This window comes from Talpa europaea, assembly GCF_964194135.1.
Source record: "Talpa europaea genome assembly, chromosome: 16".
Classification (NCBI taxonomy): Eukaryota; Metazoa; Chordata; class Mammalia; order Eulipotyphla; family Talpidae; genus Talpa; species Talpa europaea.
Window position 1 is genome coordinate 20,434,300 of NC_140084.1, and position 12,787 is coordinate 20,447,086.

Consider the following 12,787-nt stretch of genomic DNA (forward strand, 5'->3'; position numbering starts at 1 on the left):
GCCTGGTGTATACTAAGCGCTCAACGAAAACGATACTTTTACGGTCATTGAACCGGTCTTTTTGTCAAGACCGCTTCTTACAAAGCTGGCGCCCTGGACCGCCTCGCGCACTCTCGCCCCCGGGGCGCGCGCCGCGGGGGACCGGAGAGCCGGGCCTGGCGGGGCGGGGCCGGGCGGGGCGGCGCCTGCAGCCTTGGGGCGTGGCCTCAGCGCTCCAGGCCTTGTATATAAAGTAGTGCCGCGCGGTCCCGACCCACTCCGTTCCTGGGCCGCTCGGGTGTCTGGAGTTGCGCGACCCACCGGCCCTCGGTGTGTGCCGCCGCGGTCGCCTCTTGACTCCGAAGAGCCCCGGTGAGCTGCAGAGGTAAGTGTGACAGATCCTCTCCTCTCTGCAAGAGGCTGTCTTATTCCTGCAGTGTCCCAGGAGCCGGAGTAGCAGAGTAGATGCTGCCTCTAAGTGTGCAGACAGGCTTACTGTGTGCGGCTTCTCTGCTGAGCGTGCTACCTGTATCTCAGACCCGTGCTCGGCACAGGCCCTTTCACAATTGGAAACACGGAGACTCGGGGAAGACAAATCATTTGCCCAAACCCTCACAGCTCTGAAGGTAATGAGGGCTCAGAACCCTCTGGTTCTGCAGCCAGGGTCCTCTTGCCTTCCCTTGCGATTGTCTAGCATCTGTTGGCGTTCCTTTGTCTGCAGTGGGACTAAATGGGAAATCGATGGCATGGATGTGGCAGGACTTTGAATATGTTCCACCCACGTGTGTAGGGCCGGGGAGACCTAAAGTGTGCTTTCAGCCCTCCACTTGACAGGGACACACCCCTTTAGCATTTCCTTTGCAGAGGCTACCTGTGAGGTAGACTTCCTCTTCTCCTACTTTGGTTGAAGACATCGGAGGTTCCCAGGGATGAGGTGAGCTGTCCAGGATGAGCCTGGGCTGGAACCAGCTCTCTCTGCCTCCAAAGCTCCAGATGAGTGTTTCCAGGTATGGGGCATGTCCAGAGCTCCTGCAGGTTCAGAAATGTCACCCCGTGTCTCTCCAGTCAGGATGGGTATCTGCAATAACTTCTTGTGCAAGGGAATTGTGCTGGGCATCAAGGTCTTTAGGAGATCTGCTGATCAGGGTGAACAGAGCCAGGGCCAGCCCTCCTAGGGTATAGACCCAGAGCCTCCCTGGCCATCAGCTGGGCTGGTGGACAAGCCAGGAAAGACTTAGCTGGTCCTGCTTACTGGCGCCTGCTAGCCCCTGATGAGCTACAGTTCAGATTGAGAGCAGCAGCTTGAGCCTGTGCCCAGCCCACCTGGCAACAGAGTGTGTTAGTGAGTTTCCACCTTCAGCTTTAGGGCTCCTTGCTCTGGCAGAGTGGGGGAGCCAGCTTTCTCCCATGGGGTAGGGCATCTGGGGTCTAAAGTCTGACAGGTGAGGGGCCAGGGTGCTACAAAACAAGACAAGGGGCATGCTCTCACCCAAACAGACCAAGAGGTCACGTCCCCACACTGTGCTGTGTGCCGCTGATGTGCTGGTTCTGCTTCTGCTTCTGATCTGGCTGTTTCCACCTGGGGGGAGGAGCAGAAGGTGTGGGACCTGTATTGCCAGTGGGACAGGCATAAAGCCCATGCCATGCACTTTACCTGCATGAGCATACCTGCAGTATACCTGGGCAGGCGTTCTCTTGATTTATTTCATAGATAAGAAAACTGAGATTCAAAGAGGCGAAGTGTGCGCCCAAAGCCCCCTTGCTGACGTGCCATGCCGTGATCCCTGCAACCTGCCCTCTTAACTGCTGGGTCCTGAATCCAGAGAAAACAGCTGTCAGGAGAGCTGCAGTAAGCCCAGGTCCCTGGCGGTGCATGTGGGGAGAAAGAGTGGTTTGACTTTTAGTGTCTGTTAAGATGTGAGAGTGAAGCACTGGAAATAACATCTATCATCATAGCAGCCGCTGACATTAGCCTGGTACTTATTATAAGCCCGGGATCATACCTGGATGGCCTCACTGACTTCTTTATAAGATGGACGCTGGACCTTCCTCCTTTTTACAAGAGGAAAATGGAGATTGGTTTAGATCTCAGAATGATTAAGGCCTGTACCCAGCATCACAACCCCAGGGCAGGGGAGAGCTGCTGCCCTGACTGGGCCCTGCCACAGATTCTGGAAGAAGGTACTGGTCTAGTGATTAGGCACGTGATGGTCACTGCAGGGTTGGCCGCTAGCAAGGCATCTGTGCTTCCTGGCATCTGGGTTCTTGGTCTCAGTTAGGGGTGGACCTAAAGAGGGGGTGCTCTGTCATTCAACCCACAGGTCCCCAATATCACTTTTCAGAAATCCTTGCCCTGGAACCCAGATGAGTGCTGCCCCCTGCAGTCCTGCCTCCAGGCTGGAGAGCAGAGCTGGTCTGAGGCCTCTGAAAACCTCCCTTGGTGCCCCTCCTGCAGAGAACCCCACTGGGTGGCTGGAATGTTGTAGGTTGCATTAGAAAGCTGGCTTTTAAAGGCAGGCCCCCAAGAATGAGTACCTTTTTGGCTTTGCAGGAGCTGGACCATTACTTTTCTCTGTCACCAGTGTGATTTACTTTGTATGGGAGGTGCCTCTGTGTCTGCTAGCTTCTGACCTTTTTTTTTTTTTTGCAAACTCACTGGTTTTTGATCAGTCCCAGATGTGCAAGGGGCTAATGGCTTGTCAAGAAAGGAAAACACAACCCAGGCTTCATTTCACTTCAGCTTTAGTTCATTGAGCTGAAAGATGCTCAGTCCTTTGTGCAAGGGGAGAAGGAAACCAGGGTTCCTCAGGAATACCTTCATGGAGCACATTCTGTCTGGAGCAGGAAGACTGGATGGTGGGTGGTAGGCCTTTTTTCTTTTTCCCTCTTAAAACATTTTGTTTTATTGTGATGAAATATGCATAAACATTTAATCTGCCATTTTAACCATTTTAAAGATACACTCAGTGGCTTTTAGTACATTGGAAATATTGTGCAACCCTCACCACTCTGTAATTCCAGAACATTTTCATCATCCCAAAAGAAGACCCCCATGGCCATTAGCAGTTACTCCCCATTCCATCTCCCCCTAGCCTCTGGCAGCCACTAATCTGCTCTCTGTCTCCATGCATTTGCTTATTCTGGACACTTTATATGAATGGAATTATACAGCATGACCTTTTGTGTCTGGCTTCTCTCATTCAGCATGATATTATTAATGGCCACCTATATGGTAACATGTGTCGGTGTTCATTTCTTTTTCATGACTGAGTAATATTCCATGGCCTGGCTAGATCCCATTCTGTTTATCCATTCTTCCGTTGAGCTGTACCTCCCTTTGGCTATTATGAGTTGTACTGCTATGCACTACTATATTCATGGATACAGTTTTGTCTCAACACCTGTTTGTAATTGTTTGGGGCCTGCACTTAGGAGTGCAATTGCTGGGTCACCTGGCATCTGATGTTGAGCTTATTGAGGCACTTGGGTCCCTGCTTCTTGACTTCCTCTGGAAGAAGCACTAGCACAGGCCAGCTTATCCCAGATATGATAAGACCCTCTGCCCTGGGCATAGGAACACCCAGGTGTGGGGTGTTTGGGAAAGATGTTGACAATCTACCCTGGGTCACCGCAGCAGCTGGAAGAGATGTTGCCCTTTGGGAGACCTGATTTGTACCCCATGCTGTGCCCTGGTGGGCACACCCTTTTCAAGGCTGAGAACATATAGTTTCTCTCAGTGCAGCCTGAGGGAGATTTATTTCTTTGATTGTCTCCAGTGCTGCGTCAGCTTAGACAAAAACCACAGATTCAGGGGGAAAAGGAAAGTCCTGATGAGGATTATGCAACTTTTGGACTATGACTTAAAAAAATATTATAAATTATAAAATCCCACATTTTCAACCCAAATTTCTGGAGCATATCCCATTGTGAGTACAGAATGGCAGTATCCCAGAAGGAAAAGCATCCAGTTCCCCTTTCGCCCGGGAATTGACCTGCCCCACGTTCTTTTGGGTTGGAAACCCGGCCCAGATGTCCCAGGGATTGGGAGCTGGCCTCCCACTGGCCTCTGCTGAGTGTGGAGGGAAGCCCTAGAAGTCCTTCTAGAGCAGCGAGCAGACTGGCCTGGCAGGGAAAGATTAGAGTGTGTGGGAGGGGAGATAGGGAGGGGCACCAAGCTGAGGGAGCCTGTGGATACAAGGCCCAGAGGTAGAGGAAGGCCTGGCACCCTAGGAAAATAGCCACAAGTCCTGTGTGGCTGGACTCTGGTCAGACTAAAGGGTGTCAGGTCAGCCCTACGGAGGTGCTAAGCTATGCTGAGCTTGGGTTTCCTGCTACTGGTTGCAGGGTGCAGGAGAGTAACAGGGCACTGGAGAAGAGGTCACTCCAGAATGAGCAGTGTCCCAAAAGTGTGAGGAGCCTATCTGTGATAGTGCCCCAGGGGACAGAGCTTGTTCTCCCTCACTCCCCAGTCTCCCTTTGTAGCAGAGAGAGAGTCCCTACAACGAGGCCCCTGGGAGACACGACTTTGCTGCTTCCCTCATGTTCAGCCTCGCTCATGCTGTTTGTTCCTGGCAGACCCGATCAGCCTCCCTACACATAGTGGCAATAGAAATCTGCCTTTTTTTTAAAGATTTATTTATTTATGCATACAAGAGCTGGGGTACAGGCCAGAGGTGTGGGGGGTGAGAGGATTCACCAGAGACAGAGTGGGGAACAGAACAGGTGGACTGACCAAAGTACACTGCTGAGGGGAGCAGCGGGCAAGTCAGGAGAGGTCTGCTGCGCCATGTGGGTTGCTCCCTGGCCAGCTGGGGTTCGAACTTGAGCTGCAGAGGCTGTGGACAACTTCATAGGTTGCGTCTTAACCCTTGTGCCACCAAGGAGGCCCAAATCTGCCTTTTTAAAATAAATTTATTTGAATCCCCAATGTGTGCCAACTTATATAAAAATACCAAGTATGTTACTAGCACAGACAAGGGTAGGGTGGTGGGCTGAGCCTGGGCAGGGGTCTGCTGTGGGTTGGAACTTGGGCAATGCTGGATTGAGCTGGAAATGAGATTTGAGCAGCAATCTAGAGCAGCAGTTCTCAAACTGGAATCCTCAGACCAGTAGCCACAGCAGCTGGGAATACTTGAGAAATTCAGATTCTCAGGCCTTGCCCCAGCTCTCTGTGGGTGGGGTCAGCAATCTGCATTTTAACAAGGCTTCTGGCTCTCTTGATGCAGGCTTAGGTGGGAGACCTTGTGCCCTAGAAAACTGATGAAGACATAGTTTGGTACCCTGGCCTGAGCACATGGGAGGCTGGCTAGCGGGGGTGGATGAAGCGTGGTGGAAGGTTCTGTTCACAGTGTCTGCTGTGACCAGGAGAAGTCACATCTCAAGAATGGAGTGAATGGTGTGGGTGATAAAATGAAGGCTTCTTTCCAAAGTCAAGAGGTCACCTGAGAACAAGTTGCTGGTGCATTTATAAGCCCACCTTCCAGAAAAATGCACAGCTGGTTGACATTCTCTGCTAAGAGCCCAAGCAAGTGTCCAGAGGATGCTAGCATCTGCTTGCCACCCCTGTCCTTCTCCCTTGTGAGCCCAGGAGCTTGCTAAATCCATCTAAATCCATCAAACCCTATATGCCCCTCTGAAAGAGCGTGGGCACAGCACGGGCAAGGACCTATATACTTGGGCATGGTCTGTCCCCTCTCGCTCCTGCCCCAGCCCTGCTCCAACACAGTCACTCTTGTCAGCCAGGGAAGCGCCTGCTGCTGAGAACGCTGTTTGTTCCCAGAACCTTCCAGGCGCGGGCTTCCCTGGGATCAGGGAGATATTTTCAGCGTTGGCACTGCTGGACAATGTCTTCTCTCAGACTCAGGATGAACTGGGCCCTGTCTGGGAGAGTAAGTTGCTCCAAGTGGGAGGCGCCCGCCGGCTGTGGGCTGGATGTGGCTCCCACATGTTCAGGGTCACTGTGAAGGGCCATCTGCGCTGGAGCGACCTGTGGGAGAGCCCTGGCATTTTCCTGCAGAAGAGGCCTTGCCCGCAGCCACTCCCTGTTTCTCCTTCCTTAATTCTTCAAACAGCAGCCGGGGCTATTGCACAAATTCTTGAAAACTCTCTGTGAAGGTCTAACCAGTAAGGCATGCACAGGCACACGTGTGTTGGCGGATGAGTTGCCACAAGGTGCACACACATGTGCAATGGCTGCACAGTCAGGCCAGCCCCAGAGCCCCTCCCTTGGCACTCACCCTTGGTTGACCTTTCCCAACTTCTAACCATGTAGGTTGGTTTGGGTCTGTACCTCACTGAACCGGAGTCATGCATCCCGGCCCCAGGGGTCTGGCTTCTTTTGTCCAACTCATGTCTGTGGGCTTTGTCTGCGTTGTTTCCTGCAGAGGGGCTTTCAAAACATAAACCAGACCTGTCGCCCTCCCACTTAACTCTCCACTGATGCTGCTGTTAGCATTCAGAGCAAGAGAGGGACTCCTCTGAGGCCCCTGACCCCAGGCCTGGATTGCCTCTGTGACCCCATTTCTTCCTGGCTCCACTGGCTTTGTGCCTGTCCTCCATCATGCTGAGGCTGTGCTCACCTTTGTCTTTCCTCCTGCTAGAGTGATGTTCTCTCTCTTTTTTTTTTTTTTAAAACAAGGTGTTTCCTTTTCTTTTTTTTTAAGATTTATTTATTTATTTATATAAGCGCTGGGTACAGTCAGAAGCGCGGGAGGGTGAGAGAATTCACCAGAGCCAGAGCAGGGAACAGAACAGGCAGACTGACGAAGGAGCACACTGCTGAGGGGAGCAGGGGGCGGCAGGAGAGGTCTGCGCGCCATGTGGGATCCTCGCCGGCGGCCGGGGATTGAACCGGCACCGTAGAGGCTGCGGGCAGCTTTGCAACCCAGCGCTCAACCGCTGCGCCACCAGGGAGGCGCTAGAGTGATGTTCTCTTGATGCCTCAGCAGGACCTCACTGTCCACCCAGGCCCCTGCCCTCTCTCTGCCCGACTTTCCCATCCCAGATCCCCAGCTGCTTTCCTTTTGTATTTTCCTACTGGCTGCATTTATTGTCTGTCTCCTCCCATTCCTGAGGGCATCTGTCTGGTTTTCTGACTTACCCCAAAGACTCTGGTCACCTGGAAAGAGGGTTTTTATTGCATATGTAGTGCAATGTGGATATTTTAAAGCCTGGATTCTTGAGCTATGCCTTTGAACTTGGTTCCAAACCGGTGGCCCTGACTCATCCTTGCAGATACCACCCAATACCAGTGAATCATGTATTGGAGGCAGAAGGCTGGTCCAGGTGCTGCCAGCCCTGTAGCCTGGAGCAGAGATGATCTGAGATGCCCAAGTTCACACCGGGGAAGGGAAAGAAAGAGTCACCGAATACCAGTAAGCTCCTGGCCTCTGCTTCAGGGCTCTCCGGGGCCATGATTTTGTATCATCTGTGCACCCTCCCACCCACAGCCCTGGGAGAGATTCAGGGCTGTGCCCACAAGGAATCAGTCTCTGAGGGTGAATGACCTGGGCAGCACACAGCTCTAGTAGTGGAGCTGGGATTTGAGCTCTGGTCTGATCCAACATCCACGCTGCCTTGCAGTCTATGGTGTCTTTCCTTTGGAGATGGCTTTTTCCTGTGGGTTTATCTAAAGCTTTGCTGGGAACATTGTTTCCAAGGAAACAGCAACACATCTGCAGGAAGGGAGAGCGGCATCCCAGAAGTTATGAAGTGGGTGTTTTGAGAATTTATGAATTCATTATCCATTCCCTTCAAAGGGACTTTTTTTTTTAGGTATTATCTGGGCTTATGTTGAATGTACTGGGCATTTTATTAGTTTTCTGCACAAGGTAGATTGAGTGCTGTTCCATCTTCCTTCTTTTTTTTTTTGCCCAAAATTCTGTCTGCTCTCAGCATGCTATTTCCAAAACCGGATGGGTTTGTATATGGTATTTGTTCAGTTAAGCCACCAGGCCTTTGGCTCCGTCGTCCCATAGGCTGTCTCTCTTGCTGAGGGGCCAGGAGGTGGGGTTGGTGTTTCTGCTCAGCCGGCTGGACTGTTGGCTGTCTGTGCTTAATTGTGGGGAACCCTGCTTGGCATGGAGCAGCCAGCAAGGGCAGAAACCTGCCTGTTTCCTTTCCTGTCCAGCCCTGAGCCTCTAAGAAGGGTGTAAAGAGAGCTGGCTGGATCCAGGGGAGAGGGGAAAGCGTTCTACCCCCAAGCTGCTCAGAAGCTCTGCTCTGAGACCTGCTGGGTGTTCCCTTCCCCCTGCCTCCCAGCCTCTGCTTCATTCCTGGCATTTCTGGGTGGTTTGTGGGTATGTCTCCCATCTGCCCTTGGCCTGGCTCATTTTGAGTTCTCTCTTGTGCTTCTGAGGAAGTGCAGAGCCTGGAGCACCCTGGCCCTTGATGTGAGGTGTCTCCCTGAATGAGTTTGGCTGCCATGGGGTGGAGATCAGCACTTCCCCCAGGCTTGGGGGAGCCCCTGGGATCAGTAGTAATGGGGGTGTGACAGACATATCGGCTGGTCCTAAGGCATTCTACATACTGCTTATTCTGGGGCCTCAATTTCTTTATCTGTAAGATAGGTCTAATTATCCAAGCGACCAGTCAGTCCAAGGAGAGGATGAAACATGAGCTGCTGGGCATCCAGGACCCAACTGCCTCGTCCTCTCTTGTCGAGGGTGGGCTGCGTTATCCCAGGGGAATGCAGAGCAGTTAGTACAGGCTGGGTTGAAAACGACTCAGCAGACAAGACTCTGTGCCAGCCAGCAGGGCAGGAGTGGCCCTTGCAAAGCCACAGTTAATAAGGCTGTGAACCTGTGCCCGGAGCATCGTGAAACATTAAATTATTTAAACTTATGGCTCAACAAGTCACATTTAAAACCAGGCAGTACACGTGCAGAAACTCCCTGCCCCCCGCCCCATGTCCTGCCCTTCTCTCTGCTCTGATGGTCATGGCTGTCTACGGTCTGTCTTCTCTGGGTACAAGTGTGCCGTGGCCAGTCTCTTTCCAGAAATTTCCATGTGCACTTGGTCCAACTCATGGTGGTGTCTTGAAATTGGCTCTGGTGGGAGTATTTGTACCAAGGGAATTGGCGAGCCCCAAGAGTTATGCTGTCTTTGCAGAGAGTCAGTTCTGAAGAAGCAGAGTCTGGCTGGAAAGGTGAATGGTGTGAGCAGATATCACGTGAGTTGGGGAGGCCCAGGGCCCATGCACACCCCAGGCAGAGAGCTCTTTGCTCGAGTCCTGGAGGGCTTCTGCAGGGGTCATTGTCACCAGCATGCGTGTCACCGGATCTCAGCAGGCATGGTTCCCCGGCCAGATGACCAACGTGAATGCTCCTGACCCAGTTCCTGCTATCTTGGTACCTGCCTCCCCTGAGAGCTGGGGAAGGTGGCCAGATCTCGAGACATGTCATAAGTGAAGTGTCTTTTAAATTTGGGGGAGCCCCCCTCCCTCCCACCCATGCAGGCACCAGACATTGGCCAGGACTTTAAAGACTGGATATTGTCTCAAGGCAGATATGGGGCTTTGAGATAATGTGGTGAAGAGAAAGGAGACCTCTGCCCTGCCTTCCCTGTGATTAATCCCAGCCTCCCACAGTACCTCCAAACTATGCATCTGTGGGAAGCGAAGGTCAGCATCATCATACCAGCTAACATGTCCTAAGCACTCTGCTCATAATCTCCTTCCCTCTTCATCTCACAGCGGATCCTTTAGCTGCCCCTCTTCCTGGGTTCAGGTCAGGCGGATTCATCCTGCTTTTCTTTTATGGCTCAGCTGATGGGTCAATTGCTTTTTAGAAGCTTTTATGAACTTAATAATGTCTGCAGACTGCAGGTCTTGCTCAGTGCTGAGGTGTCCAGTCAACAAGTCCCATCACTCCCTCCACCTTAGAGATGCAGACACTGGGGCTGAGCAGCCACACAGCTTCTCAGGGGCCGAGTGGAGCGTTAACCATTCCCCTGAGCCCCTGCTTCTTGCAGTCCATAGGAAGAAGCCCATCCCAGAGGCGGCCTTTCCCACTCCTGTGACTCTGTTGGGGAGGAGATGTATGCATTCCCTATCAGTATTCATTGAACCCCTACTTCTCAGGCACTGGCGATTCAGCATTAACTCGCCCAGCACGTCTGGGATGTGATTCAGCTCTCGGCTGGCGTGATTCAGCTGTGACCAGCCTGGGCTGGGGGAGGGTGCAGGCTGGGGTCATGGGTGAGCAGTGGGAACAGTCTGTGCAAAGCAGAGATCTGGGTGCTGTCCCTGAGCTGATGTCCTGCACGCTCAGCCCACGATTCATCTTCCTGGCAGGCTTTCCTAAATACTGGCAAAGGCAGCCAGCTGCTGACGCACTGAACTTAGCCTGCCTTCCCTTTCCTCGTCATTCTTGAGAAGCAGATTTGTTGGTGGCTTGCATGGCCCAGGAGACAACCCTAAAGGAGACACAGACTGGATGGGGGACTCCATGACCAGTTAGTCCCTAAAGGCAACCAGAACCCTGGCTGGGCTGGGGCAGGGGTAGGGATGCAGGGGCTCTTGGCTGAGGTGGCATGCTGGAAGTTCCCTGAGCAGCCAGAGAACTTGACTTCAAATCTTAGTTCCCCCTCAAACTAGCTGTGTGGCCTCACAGATACTGGCTCGTGGCTCCTAGACTCAGTTTTACTTTCTGTAAAATGGGCTAGAAAGCAGAATCAACAAGGCCTTGAGGGTCTGGGAGTGCAGATGGCTCCCTAACTATCATTCTTCATGCCACACACCTGAGACCTGAAAGCTCCCCACCCCCCACCACTTCCCTGTGGTTCTCAGGAGTCCTTGGTGCCGGTGTCTTATCTGTGGTCTCTCAAACTTGGTTTTGCAAGTGCTGCAAAGGAAATCCACATCTCTGAGAGAACATTTCTCCATACCCTATAGCTGTCCACACAGAAAACTCAAGGTCTTGGCAAGAGGCCAGGGGTGAAAGGACTGAGAGCTGGGGAGGGCTTCTGCAGAAATGAGGCTTGTATTTGGCAACCCTGGAAAAATTGGGGGGCAGAAGTGCAGACCAGAGGGTATATGGCCCCCTGTCTCCTCTCTCCCCCAGTGCTGAAGTGTGAGATTTTCCAGGACCTTAGCAAAGCAGCCTGGAACCTCAGCTGCTGGAGGGCCCTCTGCCAAGAGCACCCATCAGTGGCCAGAGTCAGAGGTCAGCTTGTCACACCTGAGTCAAGGGCGCGTGGGTGGAAGGGGGGCGTGGGGTGTCTGGGTGAAACATCACCATGATATGGAGGTCTCACTCCCCTGAGGGTGTCACATTGGTGCCTACTCATGAACAGAGGCACTGCCTGACCTGGGAGGCTGGTGGACAATCCACTCTACCTAGTGTCTGCATGGAGGCAGAGGATCAGAGAGCTTGCAGTACAAGATTGGGGCGTTTGTGGGTAATCCTCCCCTGTGAGGAAGCCCCTCCTGGGGAGGGCACAGTGGCATTAAGTAAAGGCACAGGCTTTCTCCTCTTAACTGCATCTCTTGACCCGGCAGCGGTGTCTAGGCCTTGTCCTGCCTGGCCTCTTGCACTGGGACGTGGTCATATATGGCGTGGCTCTGAGATTCCACATGGTATCCCTCAAAAACTCTCCTGCCCCAAAGGGAATGCCTCAGGAGGGAGGGTAGCCACAGCCTGTGCCCCTGGGGGGAAGCCAGGCCTCCCCCTCCTGGGATGTGGTTATGGATGAGGTTATTTTTATCTGGATTGCAGGCTCGGTCAGGACCCTGGAGAGTTTCTAGGGTTGGTAATGGGAACTGCCAAGTTCCCAGAGCTCTTGGGCTCTGAGCTCTGTAGAGGTCTGCCAGGGTGTCCCCTCCCCCTCTGGCTGCCCTCTGGCAGCCTGGTTATTGCTAATGGGGAAGAAATCAGAGGGAACTTGGCCAAAGGATTGGGTCTCTGAGGGCTTCACAAGGTTCAGCATGGAGGCACAGCTGCCCCCTCCCCCACACAGATAGGATCGTGAGTACCTCCACCAGCTCCTGGTGCTGGCTCTCCTCATTCCTGGCAGCAGGGTTGGGGCTGGGTGGCTGCTGGGTGGGGGTTTCTACATGGGCAACTGATGGACAGGAGTAAAACAGAGGTAAAAGGTGTGAATGAGCACCTTCACACCAACTGGCTTATCTTCTTGAGCCTAATGATGGATGGGATCATGAGTTGTGTTCCCATCAATGGGAGTGAGGTGCTTGGCCCACAGGAGAGAGAGGCCAGGCAGCATGATGGAAAATTCTAGACCTGCAGTCGTCAGACCAGGGCTTGAGTCTCAGCTCTCCTGATCTGTCACCACCCTAAGCCTCAGCTTCTTTATCTGTAAAATGGTCATGAAGATTGGAAGGGATGGCATGAGCATCTGGCCCACCTGGGTGCTGAGGAAGGGTCTCTGGACGCGCAAGTTCACCTGGTCAGACTTGGGCCTTGGAGTTTGAGTTAGTAGGTGTGTTTTGAGGCTAAGGCACCTTTTCGTAAGGTGCATGTCAGGGAAGAAAGGCTAGCAAGATGCATTATTGGGAAGGAGCTGCATCCCAGAAGACCAGGAAGGGCTATCAGCTACCTTTACTGCTGTGCAGTCAATACCGCGATCTCTGCGAAAGGGTGTGGGGGGTAGTCCTAACTCATGCGGGATCTTGAGTCTCTGCCCCACATCCCCCAGGATCCACAGGTGTCAAGGTCAGGGCTCCAGGGATGCTCTTTGGGACTCAAGTTGGGGTTGTGAAGTCCTAGGAGTCCAGTCCCCCATCTTCTGTCCCCTCTGCACTACCATTGGTTTTATCAGCCAAACATCATGTAGCCTGTTAACTCAGACTAGC